General features: G+C 36.0%; 1 protein-coding gene across 3 annotated transcripts in view; it reads left to right on the top strand.

Moving 5' to 3' along the window:
* Positions 1-6,876, top strand: part of CERKL (ceramide kinase-like) — a 129,573-nt gene that overhangs the window by 102,649 nt on the left and 20,048 nt on the right. The window lies entirely within an intron of this gene.

Here is a 6,876-nt window from a genome sequence, read left to right as displayed (position 1 = left end):
AAACACATCAGGCCACTAACACTTAGTCCTCTTGCCCATGATTAAAATATAAATATTCAAGAATAAATGTTGTTTTATGACTCGACCATATGTTTATTATATTATTTTGCCAGAACAAGTTAAAAAGTGTGGATCATTGTTTAAAACTTTCACTTTGTCTATGTGTGTGTGTTTTTTTTAATAGTAATGGAATATGAAGGGCACGCTCTGTCACTGCTTAAGGAATGTGAACTCCAGGGATTTGATGGGTAGGTTATATTATTAATATATATCATGTCATTTATGTATTAAATGCCTTCAGTAGTTTTAGCCACGTATTTGGAACTAACATTTAAAAATATTTGTAATGTATGTACTCTGGCTTTATCTTGTTCATAATAATTAATGATAATATATCATCTCTCAGGATCTGGCATAGGAAAGCAAAGAGAGGAATCTAATTATAAATACTGGGAAATGACAGTGTACTACCCTATACTTATTAATGTGGGTCCATTTGCATCTCTAATTATTGGCTTTTACCATGTATCTAGAAAAGTACTGATGGAAGATGTTATTACTGGTCACATGGCATAACTATATGATGATCCTCTTTTACAAATTAGTTGATAGGTTTAATAGCTACCCATTGGTTAATTTGTGATAGATTGAAGGAAGATATTTTATAAATACAAGTAAATAAATACATTATTTTCAGAAAGAATAAGAAAGAATTTTAATTATCTCATAATGTAGTGACTACAATATAGGTATGTTATTCACAGTGGGCATTGGAATCCATTGTTTGCAATACATTGAAGTGTACAGAGATTGTTCACTGGCATGTAAACATTAGAACCAAGGCAAGGGATATAAATTAAATTGAGATTTTTAAAAATTAGGTTTTTAAAATTTGCTAAAGTGTTGGATTGATGTGTAAGACTAAAACGTATTATATTCTTTTAGGGAAGATGTTTTTTACATGAGTAGATATTTGAGAATTTAAAAAGTTGACAAGTGTGTGAATTATTTGTGTTACATGGTGACGGGCAGTGGGCAGGGGCAAAGACCTATAAGGTCAGGAAAGGGAGTTAGATCTGTCCTTTCACCAAAGTGAAAGGCATTAACTTTCCCAAAGAATGATTTGAATGTGTTGGGGAGGGAAGCGATGCAATCAAAATCAAGTATTGGCAGGGCTGTTTTTCAGAAATGCTTATTTATTTATTTTTTGGATGAGGAGAAAACAATAGCTGTTGAGAAAGAAAATGTGGTAAAACATGATTTTTCCAAAAGGAATCTAATTGAGGGAAGTAAATCTAGATAGCAATACTGTATAAGCATTGGGAATGAAAAATATGGGGTAAGAGATTACTTCAGAACTTTATACTTAGAGGTAAACAAAAACATTAATAGGCGTCATTTAGAACATTGTCTTATAAGTATACAATTTAAGAAAAGTTCTTGGGGGAATCATGCCCACCAACTACCTATTTGAATATGCTGCATAGTCCCTCATTGGGCCTCATGAGTACATGAAGGTAGCGGCATTGCAAATGAGTCCCTGCTTTCAAACTTGATTAGATCAAGAATGAGAATGAAGATATCACAGATATTAAACTTGGTCTTACACAGCAGCATTACAAAATGTTCTGCTGAATGCAGTATCTATCAATATGTTTTACTGGTATTTGTACTGGCTAAAGGGATGAAAATAACTTTTCAGAATGAAGAAAGACTATTGCTGAAGTGTAGTATAGTAATATTTTTCTCTTTACCTGAACATATTTAATCCTTATTTATTTTTCATGGCAAGTGTTGTTATTTTTCAGTGTAGAGCTAAAAGATATATAGATTTTTCAGTTATTACTTACGTCTTTCAAACCAAATAGTTTGGCCTAACCGTTATTTGAATTATGTAAGTGTTTCTAAACTCTAGGGCATGCTGATTTATTTCAGACTTACAATAATTTAAAATTTCTACTGAAAGTCATCTTCTGTGTTCTAAGATTCTTTAGATCAGGGGTCCCAACTCCCAGGCTGCAGACCAATATCAGGCAGTGGCCTTTTAGGAACTGGGAGGCACAGCAGGAGGAGTGGCAGAAGAGGGACCGTTTCCACCTGAGCTCCGCCTCCTGTCAGGTCAGCAGGAGCATTGGATTCCCGTAGGAGTGCGAGCCCTATTGTGAAATGGGCATGCAAGGGATATAACTGGGAATTCGAGGGATCTAGGTTGCATGCTTTTGATAAGAATCTAATGCTTGGTGATCTGAGGTGGAACAGTTTCATCCTGCAACCAAACCTCTCCCACCCCACCCCACCCCCCAGTCCATGGAAAAACTATCTTCCCACAAGAAAAGGTCCTTGGTGCCGAAAAGGTTGGGGACCACTTTAAATAGCTTATTTATTTTTGTGGGTTCAGTTTTCCCAGTAGAAGCTGATATGGTAGTTGGAGTAATTGTCTTAATAAAATGGCAATTGTAAGTCACTTTACTTAGAATTATGTAGACAGATATATGAGGAGAATAATAGAAACAGTTTCTTCAGGTACTTCAAAGGAACAATTCTCTTGCAAGTAAAATTGTTTGAAAATAGAATGTTCTACATTGGTGAGTTTTCTGTTCCTGAACCTGTTCTAAAGAGTGGCTAAAGGAAAATTTTGGGGGAAATTTATAGAAGAGGTACAGAGATGAGAGAAGGTTAACCCCAAAATGCTATGACATTTTAATGAGAGACAGATTCACATTCCTTTAAGAACTTTAGCCTGAAGTACCTCCGTCTCACACTAGTGGAGCTATTCATAGGGATTGATTAGGAAATCACCTAGCAGTTTGGTTTCTAGATACAGGCTGAGGAAGTTAAGAGCCAAAAATGATTCTATGTATAGTATTTAGTAAAGCAAAATGATTTGGTAAGTAATGTTTCAGAAATGCTATTTGCTAAGATTTTGGAGTTTTATTTTTTTTAATGAGTTCCATATGTTTCTATGAGACATCTTGTGACATTTCTAAACCCAACAGAACAGTGTATCAGCACTTACCACAGCTGGTTCTCCACTGCAGTGTGTCCTAGGAAACACTCTCAGATCCACCGTTAAACCTTGTAAGAGCTTAAGATTTTATATCGCTCCCTATTTTACCAGGCAGGAGTAGGATGTTTTATGAAGGAAAATAAAAGAATACCAGTTACATAGACTTGAAGCAGTAATACTTGCATTTGTAAGTGTGAGTATAGTTTTAAAAATCTGTAGATTTTATGCAATTGTAAATATATGAATTCCTTGCTATTATTTGTTTCACAATTTTTTAAAAAATTGTTGAGTTATTTTTTCTCTTGTTCATTTCACCATTAATTAGACCCATAATGATCTAGACATTATTTGGATTATATTGACTTTTTATCAGATTGAACATATCTGTATTACTTAGTAAGGTAAAAAACAAAAACAAAAAAAAAAACCCCTTTTCCAGAAAGAAAAAAACTGTGAATCAAAACTACAATAATATATTGAACATTTCATAGATGATGGGTTCATAGATAAGTATAAAAACATTCATTAAAAAAATCTTTATCACTCTTTAAAAAAGGATATATTATCACCCAGTGGTTCTTTTCTAGACAGAATCATTCTGTTTGGAGTCCATGCAAGGAGTTTACTTATTTTAAAAACAAGATTTGTCACATGTAAAAACAAGATTTGTCACGTGCAAAGAATGAGTTACTCGAAGGTTTAGGTTTTAGAGTGGCACAAGTGTGATTAACTCACATAAATGATTGAATATTTTGCTTTTTGCCTTTCTTGTAGTATTTAGACTCTTGTGGTATTTTTGTAAGAAGCTGTTGATGAAAAAAGCCAAACTGTAAAGTATTTAAAGAGGTTTATTTTGAGTCGAATATGAGTGACCACGGCCTATGACAGCCCCAGGGGGTCCTGAGAACATGTGCCCACAGTAGTTGGGTTACAACTTGGTTTTATACATTTTAGGGATACAGAAGTTATAGCCAAAGACATAAATCAATAAATGTAGGGTGGTATACATTGATTTGGCCCAGAGAGGTGGACATCATGGAGCTGATGGTGAAGGGCAGCTCACAGGTGAATTCAATGATTTTCTGATTGTCAGTTGGTTGATAAGCTTTGCTGAAAGATTAGAAGTCATCAGAAAGAAATTCTTGAGTTAAGATAAACAGGGTGGTGTAGGCTGGGCGCAATGGCTCACACCTGTAATCCTAGCGCTTTAGGAGGCTGAAGAGGGGCGATCACCTGAGGTCAGGAGTTTGAGATCAGTCTGGCCAACATGGCAAAACCCTGTTTCTACTAAAAATACGAAAATTAGCCGGGTGTGATGGCATGTGCCTGTAGTCTCAGCTACTCAGGAGGCTAAAGCAGGAGGATCACTTGAACCCAGGAGGCAGAGGTAGCAGTGAGCTGAGATTACACCATTGTTCTCCATCCTGGGCAACAGAGTGAGACTCCATGTCAAAATAAATAAATAAAATAAGAAATTATAAAAATAAAGATAAACGGAATTGTGGAATCACAGGTTCTTATTATATAGATGAAGCCTCCATATATCAGGCTTCAGAGATAATAGATGGTCAGTATCTCTTATCAGACCTTAAAGGGTATCAAACTCTTAGTTAAATCTCTCATGGATCAGGAAAAGACCTGGAAAGGGAAGGAGATTCTCTATAGAATGCAAATTTCTCCTGCAAATTATGGCTTTGCAGGGCCATTTCAAAATATATCAACAAAATATATTTTGCAGTAAAATGCTTTGATTTCCTCTAGGGCCTGCTATTTGTTATTTAATGCTATACCAGAGTCAGGTTGGAGTTGGGGATCTTATTGCTACAAAGTCTGTTTTGTCAGTCTTACGATCTCCTTTTCTTTTTTTGAAATGAAGTCTCACCCTGTCACCCAGGCTGGAGTGCAGTGGTGCAATCTCGGCTCAGTGCGACCTCTGTCTCCCAGGTTCAAGTGATTCTCCTGCCCTAGTCTCCTGAGTAGCTGGGATTACAAGCATGCACCACCATGCTCAGCCAATTTTTTCTATCTTTAGTAGAGACGGGGTTTCACCGTGTTGGCCAGGATGATCTTGAACTCTGACCTGGTGGTCTGCCCTCCTCGGCCTCCCAAAGTGCTGGGCTTACATGCGTGAGCCATCACGTCTGGCCTATGATCTACATCTTAATGTCAGTGCTGGTCAGTTGCACCTAAACTCCAAAAGACAAGAGGGTATAAGGAGGCATATCTAACCTCCCTTCCTATTATGACCTGAACTAGTTTTTCAGATTTTCTTTGGGATCTTTGTGGCCAAGAAGGGAGGGTCCATTCAGTTAGTTAGAGGGCTTAGAATTTTATTTTTGTTTTACAAAACTTATTTCCTAGGTTGAGTCACTGTACGTGAACATGATCTTAATGACTGAATAGTTGTTAACATAAATAAATATATTTTTTTCTAACTCACTTAATTTCACATTGGTTCTACTGGTAAACTGTTTTTCAAAATAACAAAATTCTCATAAGGCTATTTTTATTAGGTTTCATATATACAAAAGGTATCTAATATATTGAATAATATTTCAGTTTCTAAGGCCAAATTGTCTTATTTCAAATCCCTGTTCTCTTACTTACTAGTGGTACAATCTTGAAAAAGTTTACTTAATCTTTCCATGTCTTAGTTTCCTAATCTGTAAATTGAGGGCAATAGTACCTATTGCTTAGTTATTTTTCCACTTAAATGAATTAATACATGGAGAATGCTAAGGAAAATGTCTGATATATATATTATAGTAATTATTCACTAAATATTTCTTTATTGTTATAATTGTCATTTGTATTAGTTTCAAAAGATTTAACATAGAATGTATTAGGGCAAAATTTCAGATGTTTCAGAACATGCTCATAGGGAGGCCACCTCTAATAACTCTAGTAATATGTTAACATATGCTTGATGCTATAACTGTATGTAAGATTCTAGGAGTTAAGTGTTCACATCCTATGTATATAAGGATCGAGTTCTTTGGTGCTAAATTAGATTTTTTGGGGTATGACTTCACATAGTCTTTGTGGTCACACCCATATGTCAACATTTAGACAGCCAGGGATCAAGTGTTACATTTAAGTTCATAGATTAGAAATCTCATAGAGATTTTCAAAATCAGGTAAATTTCAAATAAAAGCTTAGTTTTTTCATTTATAAAGATGAGGCTGTTGCCTATTTTGCAGACTTCTGAGGATATAATAGAAATTAGTAAACATATTACCTGATATATAGTTTGTCCTTAGTAAATATCCTTTTTCTCTGACTAGGTGGTCGCATTGCAAACCTCTGGAATCAGTTTAGACATAAGAAGAAAACAGACCTAATCAAAAATGACCTGGATCATATCTTGAGTCTTCTAACCAGAGTGGACTTGGATTACCCAGGCTATGTGGAGCTAGTGGGATGCGGAAGATGGAGACTAGAGGGAATAGATGGCTGAGAGGAAGATGGTGGGAACGGACTGAAAAGACACTTTCAGCCTCCGGTTGCCACCCTCCAGAGCTTCCTAAACTTAGAGAACCAATAACTACTGCTGACTGTGGCCCATAGGCAGTTTCATCTGAAATACAATGTTTTTAAATATATTGAATGCTAGGTGCTAGTATTTACAAATTAGGAGATGCAGCCTTAAATCAGAATCTCTGGCTTCTCTAGAAAAACCTGATCTGGTTCCATTAGGCCTCCTGCATGATGTGAGTGGGCCACAGTGAAGAAGAGGCTGCACCTTTGGATTGAGCCTACTCTTCCATTCCTGCTGGGCCCTTGTAGTGCTTGAGTTGTGACATGTGCTTTCACTGAGGCAAAAATCCACTTTCCATTGTGTAAATTGGCGACATTTTGATACATAAAA

The sequence above is a fragment of the Mandrillus leucophaeus genome, unplaced genomic scaffold (assembly GCF_000951045.1).
Source record: "Mandrillus leucophaeus isolate KB7577 unplaced genomic scaffold, Mleu.le_1.0 Scaffold614, whole genome shotgun sequence".
Taxonomy (NCBI): Eukaryota; Metazoa; Chordata; class Mammalia; order Primates; family Cercopithecidae; genus Mandrillus; species Mandrillus leucophaeus.
Note: the sequence above shows the minus strand (reverse complement) of the source record. Positions and strands in the feature narration are given on the sequence as shown.